Source organism: Heterodontus francisci, chromosome 33 (assembly GCF_036365525.1).
Source record: "Heterodontus francisci isolate sHetFra1 chromosome 33, sHetFra1.hap1, whole genome shotgun sequence".
Taxonomy (NCBI): domain Eukaryota; kingdom Metazoa; phylum Chordata; class Chondrichthyes; order Heterodontiformes; family Heterodontidae; genus Heterodontus; species Heterodontus francisci.
The window spans coordinates 46,137,098-46,152,473 of record NC_090403.1 but is presented as its reverse complement, the minus strand read 5'-3'; the positions used below and the strand labels follow the sequence as shown (position 1 = coordinate 46,152,473).

At 41.8% G+C, this 15,376-nt stretch overlaps 1 protein-coding gene across 5 annotated transcripts in view; it reads left to right on the top strand.

The window, feature by feature from the left end:
- LOC137348172 (thyroid hormone receptor alpha) overlaps positions 1-15,376 on the top strand; it is a 320,012-nt gene that overhangs the window by 219,221 nt on the left and 85,415 nt on the right. The window contains exon 1 of one of the 5 annotated variants that reach the window (XM_068013474.1): positions 5,841-6,080. The exons of the other annotated variants lie outside the window; for them this stretch is intronic. The gene's annotated coding sequence lies outside the window, so the exon portion shown is untranslated. Of the gene's footprint in view, positions 1-5,840; positions 6,081-15,376 lie in introns of those variants that run through there. 5 annotated transcript variants of the gene reach the window in all.

The following is a 15,376-nucleotide window of genomic DNA, read 5'->3' as shown; positions in this document are numbered from 1 at the left end:
TGGAATAGGGAAATGATTCCATGATAACCTGACCACCACTTAATCCACTCAGTATTTAGTTACTTGTGGGTAATGCAGTCAGATCGTTGTGGGATATGTTCTGTATTCCATGGTCAGCTGCCATATAACCTGTTCATAACAGCGTGAGTCTTGTGACCAGATATCTTGGCAATCTGGTCGAATCATTTTTTTTTCCGCTCAACTTTCTCCCAGTTTCTCCCTCCTCTTCTGAAAGTGCTGGGTCAGTGTTCTAAGAGTGCCCGAAGTCCTGTGGCGTCACATCTCAATAGTGTTTCTTCACTTGTCTGTGAGTGTTGACGGGGTAATTGCCTGTCATGGGTTGTGGGTAGAGGGGGAGGCTGTTTAATCACAAGCCTTAACCTGCCCTCACCCAACAATCTGGTGAATCTTTCCACGTTTCTCGTAAATCCTTCCATATCTGTATAAAGTGAAATTAGGCTGGAAAGCTCTTTTTCAGCCTGCACGGACATGATGGGCCGAATGGCCTCCTTCTGTGCTGTGTATCTTTCTCTCTGACGTCCATGCATGTCCACATTCCAGCAAGCATTATTGGACTGTGATCAGACCTGGGAACCCAGGCTAGTTTCCCAGCCCAGCAGCTGTGAAGCTGAATGCAACTCCTTTTCTGCTGCCATCACTGAGATGGGTTCATTCAAGACAGACTTCAGAGAAAAGCGAGGACTTGCTGCTGTGTCAGGTTCAATGACACACGGGCAGTGCATCTTCATACTTAGAGACCAGCAGAAAGGTTTTTCTTTTCAATGCAAACAGCTCGTAAACAATATGCAAAAAAAAGCTTCAATCTGGTGACTTTGCCCCTTGCAGATAATGTGAAAGCAGCTCTGCGAAAACGATCTGTAATTACTGCTTCTGCACAGTCATCTCAAGGAGACGGTGCTTTGTCGAATGGTTGTCAATTACACAAGTTATTGTGAAGCCCAGTTAGTCATTTTCCTTGGAAAAGTCAATCAGCGTCTAATAAGAACATCTTTGAATCTCCTCGATCTGCACCACCTCCGCTCCCCCCCACCCCCCCCACCCAACTACCTCCATTCAGCTGTATTCAAACTGTTTGAAACGCCTGTCAGTTCTACATAATGAAAATTGACATGTTCAGTACTTGGAGAATATACTTGGATATTTGCATTATCTGTGTTTCACATCTGTAATAGCTGGTTTATGGTTTTATTTCAAGCTTCCATGAGCAAGGAGGCGTGTCTGCTTGTGAACACGATTCTGGCCAATATTTATCCCTCTATTACCATCACAAAAACAGATTATCTGGCTATTTTCACATTGCTGTGTGTGGGAGCTTGCTGTGCACAAATTAGCTGCCGCGTTTCCTACAACAAGTGACTACATTTCAAAAGTGCTTCATTGGCTGCAAAGTGCGTTGGGACAGCCTTAGGTTGTGAAAGGCGCTATAGAAATGCAAGCCTTTTTATCTATCGCCAAGAATAGGCTGGTTGTGTATATTGTAAGTGATTTTTTTTCCCCCCCCCCAGGCTAATCACTTTGTTTTCACCCAGTGAATGGTTAGAATGTGGAGCTCGCTGTCACTGAACCTTTATTCTCTGGAGTTTAGAAAAAATGAGAGGTGATCTCATTGAAATATATTACATTTTTAGAGGGAGTCCGGAACTAGGATTCATAGTCTCAGAATAAAGGGTTGGCCATTTAAGACTAAGATGAGGAGAAATTTCTTCAAAGGGTTATAATTCTCTACCATAAAGTGCTGTGGATGCTCGGTCATTGAGTATATTCAAGACTGAATTTGATAGATTCTTGGGCATTAAAGGGAATCAAGCGACATGGGAATAGGGCAGGCAAGTGGAATTGATATAGAAGTTCACCAATGATCTTATTGAATGCTGGAGCAGGTTCAAGGGGCTGTATGCCCTACTCCTGCTCCTATTTCTTAAGTTCTTACCCCAAGGAGTAATTGAGTTGAATAGCCTAGATGCATTTAAGAGGAATCTAGATAAGAACATGAGCGATAAAGGATTAGATAAAGAGGGATGGGTGGAGGCTTGTGTGGAGCATAAACACCATCATAGACCAGTTGGATCATATTACTTGTCTCTGTGCTGTACATTCTAGGTAATAAAAAAGTGTTTTCTCAGAAAACGGATTTGCTGGAACTGATGTTGCACATCTGTACACTTGTTTGTGAAAGTCGAAATGTCACTTCAATAAATAAAAATGCTTTATGGTTCCCTTGAGGACCCCCGGAGCATAAGTCACATATGGGTTGGGCAGGTCTTGGAGGCCCTAGGTTCCAACATTGCTCTATGCTGATCTCCGTTTGAAGAGGCGATGGGATAAGGCGCCCTGTTTCTGATTGCTGCCCAGTGACTCCTCGAGGAGCGTGTGGATGTTGGCCGAAGGCTGGATCAGGATGCTATTTTAGCTGCCCACATGAAGAATGATCACTTGTACTGAGTATCAGAAAGGTGAGAGGACCCATGGAACTGCACCCCAGCTTGAGCTTTGGCTTCAAGCCAAAGTGGATTTTTTTTTTTGTTTTAAATGCATGATGTGGTTTAACAATGGATTAGATTTCCTCCCATTCAAAATCCCGGGTCCTTTTAAAATAACGCACATTCTAGATCACCGAACAGGTTCGTACACATCTCCAAAAAGGAAACAGGGATTTTATCAAGCACCCACATTGCTGTGTCCAAGGAATAATCACACTTAACAACCAGCCAGGAATAAGTTGCTTTACCGAGACACCACCAAGCTGAATAATGCAAACCAGGTCAGCAGCCTGCAGCTAACATGAGTGTGTGTCTCCCTCTACCTCTGAGCCTTATATTCTCTCTCTGCTTTCCACCCTGTACATCTCTTCCTGACTTCACTGGCTGTGTCCCTCTTCCTTGTGCATGTTATGTTTCTGTTTTAGGATATGTATTTACTGTTTGAAGTTCAGCTGATTCTTATGTCCCGAGCATCTTATTCTCCTGGCATGGTAAAATGTTTGGAGTAGCTTGCCTGATTTTTATTCTTTGGCTGCTTATAATTTGAATATAGTTATTTGTGGCTTGCTTGTAGATTGTTGAATAGAGCAGAATTTATGGAACAAGTGGTTAGCTATCAGGACAAATATCTTCATTGTAACAAACAATAGATGTAGTAAACAGGAAAGTGAATGATCCACATAACCAGATAATCAGCAACTGCACTATAACCTTCCCAACTCCCTGACCTGACTGAACTTCAGAGAAAGCAGATAATTACCTTCAGCACTCAGGCTTGCAGTACACGGAATTCTGGCACAGTCATGCCAAGTAGAAACATGCAATCAAAATGTACTGTGGATTCACTATAAATAAATAACAGACCTCCCATGGTGTTGCTCACAGTGATTCAGAAGGTGTGCTATGTAACAATGCCATGTAAAAGATAACATCAAGACCACTGATTCACAGTGAGTGAATATGTCAAACTGATGGTTATATGTTATCCTAGGAGTTTTATTGGTGTTTTGAAAATAAAATTCCATAACTTTATCCATTATTCTTTGAAAACTATAAATCAGTGTCCCTTCTATTCCTTTACACACGTGCACACAGACATACACACATATATATATATCAATTATAATTTTTGTTTCTTACCACTTTTAAAAGCTGCTATGTACAGCGCTGGGTGATGATGAGGGCATTTAAAGTCTAACAGACTTGTTTTCTAGCTTTCTGAAAGAGCTCTACAAACATCAGGTTTTGGTGTTTTGTGATTGGTGTTCTTCTGTCTCTGCTTCTCACCCACACAAGCATCAGTAATTAGAATATTTACAATTGCTGTCAACAAAATATGGGTGCTAAACAGGTGATAATTAGAGTCTTTATTTGCTTTCGGAATTCAACTCAGTTTTTTTAAGAGCTCAAGTTAGAATGAGTAAATGCACCCAATGTGCGTCTCTCTCTACCTCTGTCTCTTTTTCTGTACTTTACAGATATTAATCATTAAAATCGTTACATTTTATGACTATCAGAAACCAGGTAATAATTAACAGCTTTGTTTCTAAATTCAGCTGATTTTTAAAGAATTAGAATGAGGGAATACCCTCTCTCTCTCTCAGCTTGATATGCTTTCTGTGGTTTATGTTTATGATTCAAAGCCAACAAAACTGAAATAGATTGCAATGTTTGTCATATATTTATCACTTTCTCATATACACGAACATAGTCTCTCTGTTTTAAAAAAAACTCGATAAATATTTTGCCTGAAAAAAGCTTTTTGAATTTGACCTCTAGATTTTCTTCAAATAAGAACCTATTACATAATAACATAAGAATTAGGAGCAGGGGTAGGCCATATGCTCCCTCAAGCCTGCTCCACTATTCAATAAGATCCTGACTGATCTTTTACATCAACACTTTCCTGTCCTATCCCCATATCCCTTGATTCTGTTTGTGTACAAAAATCTACAATCTCAGTCTTGAATATACTCATTGACTGAGTATCCACGGTCCTCGGGGTAGAGAATTCCAAAGATTCACAACTCTGTGAGTAAAGGAATTACTCACCAACTCAGTCCTAAACGGCCAACCCTTTATCCTGAGGCTGTGCCTGCGTGTCCTAGATTCCCCAGCCAGGTGAAACAGTCTTTCAGCATCTACCCTGTCAAACCCTCTAAAAATGTTACACTTTTCAATTAGATCTCTCATTCTTCTACATTCTAGAGACACACGGGCCCATTCCATTCAATATGCACTGCACGGCCTCCTGTGATAGTACAGCTATAATTGGGACCTCACCATATGAGAAACCACATGATAATGAACTTGTAAATAGATAGTATGTGGCACAGTGTGTCAGAATGACAAAGCCCTAACGACAAAACTATCACTGTTTGAAGCTGTAATGTAAACATCAAAACAGGGTTAACATTTTTTACAAATTCAGGGAATAAAGGTCATTTGACAGCTTAAGAGTTGCCATCGGTGGCAGCCTGGACTTCTTTTCTTCAACCCTTCCACTTTACCAATCTCTCACCACCTTCAAATTCCTCCTTGAAACCCAGCTTTTCTATTACCCCCGTTACCTTTTCTAACTTCTACCCATTGTCTAGTACCTCCTTTTGTGACGCACCATGAAACATTTCAATATGTTAAAGTGCACATCACTGATGAAGGAGAATGACAGACGAGCATTTCGGGTGAAAATCCTTTAAATTTAATAAATAGATAACGTTACCTCAAATCATCAGCTTACCAGACGACATTGCACTAAAAGGCACATGCCATAACTGTGCAAGGTTTTGAACAGCAGAAAACCCAAAGTATTTTAAGACTTCAAAACCTAAAAATCCACTCTTAACCTCGGGTAGTTTTCCCCCTCCATAAGGAGAGAGGTTAGCTATCAGAGTGAGTTCCCAAGTTCTCCTCACAGAGTGATTTTCAGGTCTAAATTCGGTAGGTTCAATATTCAATAACAACTTCTGTCAAAGTGTCAATGAGGGAATGATGGGATCAGGGAGCAGGAAATCCTCTGATAAGCAGCTACTGTATGTTTAAGCCCTGCTCGCCCAGTACTAGTTACAGGCTGTTCCACTGCAGATGAGCAAAGCAAGTGAGAGAGGATGTCTGATCTCGAAGCTGCTGTTTCACAAGTTGCCAGTGTTAGACCTGGCTAGATCGGCAGCTATTCTGAATCATTAATCAGAGGCTTTTTTACACAGTGCTGGTGTGCCAAAACAGATCATTCACGCCAGTAAACTGAAGTGAGAGGGGGGAGGGCGTGGTAACTTCCAGTTCGAGGATTTAGATAAGCTTTGATCTTGAGTAACAGCTGAGGTTACAGTGGTACATTAAGAGGTGGGATTACACTTGGAGGCAGTCTCTCCCGCTGTTGACTTATATGGAATTGTGCCTGCCTTTGCACTGAAAAAACCGGGAAAATAAGATACTGGCCATCCTGTGAAGTGAGAGGGACTATGTTTTGACTTTAATACTTCCCCAGTGTTGGCTGCTGTGCTGTCAAGAGTCGGTGTAAACAACACACGAAGAGCCAGTGCTGGCTAGTTATCAAGGAAGCTGCATTGAATTATTCCAGTAAGTAAATGGAGCCCAGTCAGGATGCTGTGTGTTTGTTGGCTGTGCCACGTATAGAAATATGTCTGAGCTTAGCCCCCCACTCCCTGCCTCCTTGTATTTTGCTTGTTTTATTTCAATGCTAAATGAGTGTAGAAATAGCAGTGGTCCTTTGCCAAAAGCAAAATATTGATCCAAAGTTTTAAAGAGAAAAGATTGTGTTCGAGTTGATTTGTCATTTGAAGAGAGCCTTTTATTTTGGTTTTAACCTATTTCAGCTGGCTAATGGATTGATTTGTTATTCTTCTGATTACTGCTCAAGGACCTTGTACACAAATTGGATGACTGCCTACTCAACAGCTACACTTCAAAGCCATTTATTGTGTATGAAGTGCCTTGCGATGTTTCTGAGCGATATGAAGCAATGCTTCATAAATACATGTTTTTATTTCTTTGTCTGTCCCTCTCACAGTTCCTTGTGTTTAAACGGAATCTGTCCAGCTCAATTAGAAATCTACCCTGCCACTCTGACCCCCTGACCCTGACCCCCTGCAGTTTCCTTGTTGCCAAGAGTGGTTGAGGCATATAGTAATAGATACATATAAGGGGAGGCTGGATAAGCATATGGGGAAGAAGGGAATAGAGGGTTATGCTGATTGAGTTAGATGAGGAAGGATGGGAGGAGGCTTGAGTGGAGTATTAAGACAGGCATGGACTGGCTGGGCAGAATGGCCTGTTTCTGTGCTGCACATTGTATGTAATTCTATGTATTCTGAATGAGGAAATCTTCTGCTGTGCATTTTACTGATACTGCTATGTAATTTTTAATATGGACAATGTGCAGGAAGTTAGTTTTGTGACGCTGCTAGACTTAGGTGTTTGTTGCCAGTAACAGCCATGCAGACCTAGTACCTGGAGGTTCATTTGTAGTAACAAAGCAACTTTGTTCCAGTTAGGGAGGAGACTGCAGTCTGAAGCTTAGATTTTCAAGCTGGTTTCCCTCTACCATTGTGGGATCTTTGGGACACTTGGAGATCAGAGATTTCTGTCCATCAACCATCAGATATCAGAATTTTTCTATATTTGGACACTTAGGCCTTGATTTTAAATACCCTCCATCCCAACCAACCCTGGACGGAGAGGTCAATTACCAGGGGGGCACAGGTTTAAGGTGATTGGTAGAAGGATTAGAGGGGACATGATGAAAAACTTTTTCACCCAGAGGGTGGTGGGTGTCTGGAATTCACTGCCAGGAACGGTGGTGGAGGCAGAAACCCTCAATTCTTTCTAAAGGTACCTGGACATGCACCTGAAGTGCTGTAACCTGCAAGGCTATGGACCAGGTGCTGGAAGGTGGGATTAGATTGGGTGGCTAGTTTGTTCGGCTGGCAAGTACATGACGGGCTGAATGGCCTCCTTCTGCGCTGTAATTTTTCTATGGTTGTAAAGTATTTGGTAAGAGAAGGGGAAGTGACATGAGGAAAAACTTTTTCATCAAATCACTCCATGGCTTCGTCCCTCCTAATCTCTGTAATCTCCTCCAGCCCTTCAACCCTCCAAGATATCTGCGCTCCTCTAATTCTGGCCTCTGGCACATCGCCGATTTTCATCACTCCATCATTGGCGGCTGTGCCTCCAGCTGCCTAAGCTCCAGGCTCCAGAATTTCCTCCCCAAGTCTCTCTGCCTCTTTACCACCCTCTTCACTTTTAAAACACTTCATAAAAATGTCCTTTTTGACCAAGCTGTTGATCATCTGTCCTAACATCCCCTTATGTGGTTTGGTATCAAATTTTCTTTGATAACATTGGAATGTTTCACCTTGTAAAGGTGCTGTCTAAATGCAAGTTGTTAATAGAATCATAAAAAATTACAGCATAAAAGGAGGCCATTCAGCACATCATGCCTGTGCTGGCTCCTTGAAAGAGCAGTCAAGCTTAGTCCCACTCCCCGTTTCTTTGTCCATAACTTTGTAATCTCCTCATCCTCAAGTACCTGCCCCATTCCCTTTTAAAATTAATTATGGAATCGGCTTCCACCACCTCGTCGGGTATTGTTGAGCTTTAGTCAATGGCATTTTCCCCTCCTTGACTGTTCTTATGGAGGATTTAAAGAAGTGCCTTTTTGATTATGATGTGGTAGAATATTTGGTCATGTGTCTTTACGTCGAATACATGGGATGTAATAATGTGTTTTGAGTTGGGTTATTGCATTGCGGGTGTTGAAGCATGTGGGAAACACCTTTCAATTATATTGTTGGCAAGTCAATGCTAATCTGGTGGGCCTGATCCAAACGCTCTGCCCCATGTTCATTCCATTTTTGTTTTTATAATAGAATCACCAGAAAAGTGCCATCTGTTACACGCAGCAACCTGATTCAAATTTAGACTGAATTTTCAGTGAACGATTTGCTTAATCTGCTAATGTCTCAGAGAATCAGCTGCAGTGACTGCTCTGATATTTAATACGCGTTGAAGGACCTGTGGAATCACTGGGACAGGACTGCACGTGATCAATGCCATTGTAGATATTGCTGATAAAGAGATTATTTTTTAATTTTGAGATAAGAAAAGATTAAGAATTTGTCAAAAACATATTGATCCAAGTTGTGTTTGTTACTTTTGTCGACTGGTTACGAGAGCCTTTCTGTTCATCTCAGCCTGTTCCATTCCTATTTCGTTTTTAAAAAGCTTTTAATTGTTTTACAATTTCCTTACACAGGAATAAAAATAACAATTAAATTACAGAGCTGGCTCACATTAGAGGTCCTACACCAGAATCTAATCTGTCAGAACACAAAATTGTAAATCCGCCAAATGCAGCTTGTAGCCAAGCTCTCAAACACTTTGCTAACATTAGGGCAACATTTGCTTGTTTTATGATTAAAGAGAAGTTGGCGGAAAGGTTCGGCTATAGTTTGATTTGCAAGTGAACCACAGAAGGGGAACATTGGAGTCATAGAGTCATAACAGCATGGAAGGAGGCCATTCGGCCCTTCGAGTCCATGTAGAGCAATCCAATCAGTCCCATTCCCCTGCTCTATCTCCATAGCTCTGCAAGTCTATTTCCCTCAATGGGATTTCCCTGGAATTTCCTTTTGAAATTATTCATTATCTCCTCTTCCACCACCCTCATAGGCAGCGAGTTCCGTAAAAAGGCTTTCTCACATTCCCCGTGCATCAATGATATTGCAAGCCAGTTACCAGCATGGCCAAATAGATACATAGATAACAATACTTACACTTGTAGAATCTTACTCCCATCCTGTGCCTGCACGTTGCTGTGACAAATACCATTGTACAAACACTTAATAAAACTTATCTCTCTGACAGTTCAAAATAAACAGATCAGCGCTTCCATAAAATTAATAGAGAGGAATGTCATACAAGTATTTTAAGATCCTACAATAACATCCGTCATTTCCAGGTTTTCCTACATTACAACAGTGACTACACTTCAAAAGTACGTTGTTAACTGTAAAGCGCTTTGGGACATCCCGAGGTCATGAAAGGCGCTATATAAATGCACGTCTTTTTCTATTTTCGTCTTAGGTTTCAGTACCTCGGGGCTCTTCCCACAATGAGTTACTCACTGGAATGCAGTGACTGTTGTGCAGGCAACAATAAAACACATCAAAATAGTTTTTAGCATGATCCCCAATAACTTCTGTGGAGAAGTTAACTGTTTCTTAACTTTTCCCTGCGATCACGAATGCTTTTAAACCCCTCTAGTTCCTGCTGACAACTTAACCAGATATATCTCAGGTTAAACAGTGCACACGGTGTTCTGACTATATTTATTCCACGTACACTGCATTGCTTTTACTCATTTTCTTAGTGCTCTTTCTCTTGCATTCCGTTTGTCGTTTTCAGTGTATACGTGGGGGTGCAATAGGTACTTTGTAGTAGTGGGGGGTGCTTTAGCTGAGCAATGAACCACCTCGAAATCTGCTTCCAGGAAGTGGCAGTGCTGCTGGTGTGTATTACTGTGCTCGTCTGCCATGTCAGGGCTTGCTATGCATTTATTGTAATCTTTTATCTAAATGATTAAACCCCTGCAGTACTAATAAGACTGTACCCTGCACATCGAGGTCATTGTTTGTCTTTGATGTTGATGCTAACTGGCATTGCAGCGTACCGTGAGACTTTCAATCTGTGCACTGGATCCAAAAATAAAGTGTTGTGATGTTAACAGCCATTGACCTTGTATGAGTGTGGCATGAACCAGTTTGAATGAAACACCAGCCCCCAGCCAGGACGGATATTAATCAGCACTGGGTTTGTCGTAACTCTGTATTTCTCCCCACCTCAAACCCCTTTGCTACTTTTTTATTTGGGACAGGCAGAAACAAAAAAGATTCACGCGGGCAGAAATGCGGATGCTGGATATCTGAGTTCTGTGAATGAACTAAACATGAAAAGGGTTGTGTTCCAAGAATTGAGTCGAAATGACATTTAGAAGTAGGGAACCATGCGGTCGACAAAAGTAAACACGAGACATCATAATCCAGTTGCCAGACTGCGGTGTACGAAGGGACTGTAAGAAACCACAACTATCAATTGAAGAGATTGAGGGAGCTGGTAATTAATGAATGAATAGTTCTTTTCCTGGTAACATTGTAATATAACCAGCCCATTAGCTCCTGACTAACTGATTATAGAGGAATTCTTTAAGGATTTTAGCAAACAGCTTTAAACCTCACTCTGCTGAATAAATGAGAATTTGGTTATTCGTACAGCAGGCACTTCTCCCTCACAATGCTAATAAACAGAAACTCCTTACAGTTACACACAAATCATCTAATCAGCAATTTAACCCTTAGTTGCTGAATAGTCAAAAACTTTTGAAGATAATTGGAAACAAGGGAATGCTGGAAATTAGAAATAAAAAATGGAACATCTTAAGCACACACAATAAACAGAGCAGTTAACCCTTCAACGGAGGTGACTTTGAAAGCAATGTTCCCGCTAAGGTGCACAGGTGCAGAGCAATCCAGAGTACGCTGCACAGGGAGCAAGCATGTTCCCTTTAACATGCATGGCAGCACTGCAGTCTTGAAGGGACCGCGCAGTGCAACAAAAAGGTTGCACGCAACAAAGAGAAATTAGAGGGGACATCGCCTGAGGGGATCTTATGAAGATGCAAAAATCTTAAGTACTATATAAAGGACAAATCCAGAGAGCTACTTCAAGGAGCCAAGGAGTTACAGGTTCAAGTTGGTGGAAGGCAAATTTGGGGCTAATCGCAGGAAATTTTATTTTATTTAGAGATACAGCAATGAAACAGGCCCTCCGGCCCACCGAGTCTGTGCCGACCAACAACCACCCATTTATACTAATCCTACATTAACCCCATATTCTCTACCACATCCCCACCATTCTCCTACCACCTACCTACACTAGGGGCAATTTACAATGGCCAATTTACCTATCAACCTGCAACTCTTTGGCTGTGGGAGGAAACCAGAGCACCCGGTGGAAACCCAACGCGGTCACAGGGAGAACTTGCAAACTCCACACAGGCAGTACCCAGAACTGAACCCGGGTCACTGGAGCTGTGAGGCTGCGGTGCTAACCACTGCGCCACTTTTACACAAAGGGTTATTTTGCAAAGGGCCGTTGCATCATTGGTCGATGGTTTCTCATTCAGAACTCCAAGACGTGTCAGCCCTCTCCAAACCTCCAGGTCTGCAAAAATTCAAAGAGAACAAACCAGCAAATAAGTATAAATGCAAATTAGATTGTATGGTGCATGGATCTCCTCTCTTTTCCCCAGGATTAGGCAAAATTAAACCACATGGTGGACATGCATAATAAACACAAACCAAAAATTCGCTAGGACCCATCGCAATCTCACTGTTTGGTAACAAAATATTCTGAGGTGGAAAGGTGACTCATTCTTCATACATACTTATTATAGCATGATAAAGCACAGATGGAGGGCATTCAGCCCATCATGCCCATGCCAGCTCTTTAGTAGAGCTATCCAACTATTCCCGCTACCATGCTCTCTCCCCACAGCCCTGTAAATCTTTTGCTCTTCAAGTATTTATCTAATTACCTTTTGAAAGCTACTATTGAATCTGCTTCTACCATCCCATCAGGCAGTGCATTCCAGATTATAACTACTCGCTGTGTAATCAAGTGTTTCCATATGTTCCATATGGTTCGTTTGCCAAAAACCTTAAATCTATGTCCTCGGGTTACCAATCTTTCTGCAGTTTCTCCCTCTCCAGTCTATCCAAACACCTTAAAATTTTGTACACTTCCACCAAATCTCTTCTTAACCTTTTTTTGTTCTAATGAAACATGATTGGTAATTTCCGACCCTGTCAGCCAGAAGCATACATCAGAAACATAGGCACAGTGCAATTTGCATGTATGGTTTGAAATAATCCATAATCCATGCAGGTGAAAGTCTGATTCAGATACATGCTTTCAGCAAATGAAGCAGTTCTCTGGGAAACCCAAGTTGGAAAGGTACCTTCACATAAGGTACAAAGTATAAATGTTCAACTTCCATTATCCCAGTTCAATTAGCACCTTCAGTAATTATAGCAGACAGGAACGTCTTACAAGAATAATCAGCTTTAATCCACTAGTATCATCAACAGTTATTTCCAAGTGGTTGAACTATTATGGTGAGCTGCTAATGGTAAAGGGTCTGTCACTTGATGTCCCCCAAGGATCAATCCTTGGCCCTCTCCTATTTCTCATCTCCGTGCCGCCCCTCAGCAACATCATCCGAAAACACAGCGTCAGTTTCCACATGTAAGCTGATGAAACCCAGCTTTACCTCACCACTGCCTCTCTCAGCCCCTCCACTGTCTCTAAATCGTCTGAATGCTTGTCCAGCATCCAGTACTGGATGAGCAGAAATTCCCTCCAACTAGGGGGATGTGATATAGTGGTAACTGTTACGACCAAGGCGGGAGGAGTGCACTGTTAATTCAGTCCCACTTCTCCACAGGTCACAGCATATCAATAAATTTTCCCACTTACTGCAACAGCCAATTAGATACTTTATTTGTGCCCAGAATAAGGCACACTAACTAGGTTTCTTTAATCAACAACAAAATTAACCGTTTATTATAAAACCAAGTCTTAACCAAAAATGAAGTAAATCTATATATGGATTGAAATATTAAAGCTCCTTATTTGTCCCTAGCCCTCATGCACACGCACATACATTCAACAACTGGTTAACTGGGAAAAAAAGGGATTTTGGTTTAGAGCTGTTTCATAGGAGGAAAAGGAAACCAAAAACTTAGACTGCCATAATCTGGAAGGAAGTTCTTTGGTTTGGCAAGATGTCCCAAAGTCGAATAGTTGGATGTCACTCAAAGTCTTTCCAGGTGAGGTTGATGAACAGTCTGTGATGGTTAGGCGTTCAAAGAAATTCAATTGTAGAAGGCTTCACATAGGTTTTCCATCAGGGATGTAGCAACAGGTGTCAGTTCTCACATTCAATGCAAAAGTCCTTTTAAAGATGCAAGATTTCTGCAAATTCAGGGTTTCTTCAAAAATGCAGGAGGCAACAGTACCACTTCATACAAGCTTTTTCTTTTCAAGAGCAAAAATTCTTTACAGAGAGGTAATACTTTTTCTGGTTCTTCTAATCTCCAGGCAGGTTAAAATCAAATTCCAATTGCTTACTTCGGTCCAAATCCACTGGCTTTTAAACAGTTCAAAATGAAGCCAAAACCTTCCAGAAACAAGTCACATGCCAAGTCATAAATTCTCTCTTGTCACACAAAGGGTACCTCTAAGGTCAAACCCCCTGTTGGTTTCCTTGAAATTACCTGGTTTTCAGTCTTTGTTTACTGGTCAAAACCAGGAACCTCTCGTTGACCCTGTCTTCCTTCCAAAAGCATCCATAAAGTTCAGCTATCTCCAGATGTCTCAATGTCCACTGAAACCCTTTTCACTTTTTAAAAATATAGAATCCCAAGTTTTAATACAAAAAAATGGAAATCCTTTTAACAAACGTTACTGGACTAATAATCCAGAGGTCTGGACTAATGTTCCAGATACATGAGTTCAAATCCCACGATGGCAGCTGGGAGAATTTAAATTCAATTAATTATTAAATCTGGAATAAAAAACTAGTCTCATAAATAATAATCATGAAACTACTGGTTTGTCATTAAAAACTCATCTCGTTTACTAATACCCTTCAGTGGAGGAAATCTGCCGTCCTTACCTGGTCTGGCCTACATGTGATTCCAGATCCACAACTGCCCTCTGATATGGCCTAGCAAGCCACTCAGTTGTATCAAACTGCTGCAGAAAGCACTGTCCGTGTACCCAGACCAAATGGACTGCAACGGTTCAAGAAGGTGGCTTACCACCACCTACTCAAGGGCAATTAGGGATAAGCAATAAATGCTGACCATGTCTGTGACGCCCACATCCCAAGAACAAATTGGGAAGTTTGAAGACCTTCTCTTGGGTCCTCACCACAAATTCCATTTCCCAGCCACTCACTCCATCCCTCTCCCTGGCAGCTGCCTGAGGCTGAACCAAACTGTTCACAATCTTGCTGTTGTGCTGGACCCAAGATGAGCTTCTGACCACCATATCCGCACCATCACAAAGACCGCCTACTTCCATCTCCGTAACATCCCCCCGACTCTACCCCTGCCTCAGCTCATCCGCTGCTGAAACCCTCACCAATGCGTTTGCTCCCTCTCGACTTGACTATTTCAACACACTCCTGGCCAGCCTCCCAGCTTCCACCTTCCATAAACTTAGGCTCATCCAAAACTCTGCTGCCCGTATCCTAACCCACACTGAGTCCTGTTCACCCCTCACCCCTGACCTCGTTGACCTACATTGACACCTGGTTGAGCAATGCTTCAATTTTAAAATTCTCATCCTTATTTTTAAACATTTCCATGGTCTCACCCCTCCCTATCTCTGCAACCTCCTCCAGCCCTACAGCCCTCCAAGATATTTGCTGTCCTCCAATTCTGACCTCTTGAGCATCCCTGATTTTAATCGTTGCACCATTGGTAATTGTGCTTTCAGCTGCCAAAGGCCTAAGCTCTGGAATTCCCTCCCTAAACCCCTTTGTCTCTCAACCTCTCTTTCCTCCTTTAAGACACTCCTTAAAACCTACTTCTTTGACCAAGCTTTTGGTTACCTGCCTTAATATCTGCTTACATGGCTCGATGCCAATATTGTTTGGTAACGTTCCTGGGAAGTGCCTTGAGTTGTTTTACTATGTAAAAATGCTATATAAATACAAGTTGTTATTTTTGGCACTGGGGATAGTCAGATGTGGTGCATGAAGTGTGTATCGTACTACAAAGTATATT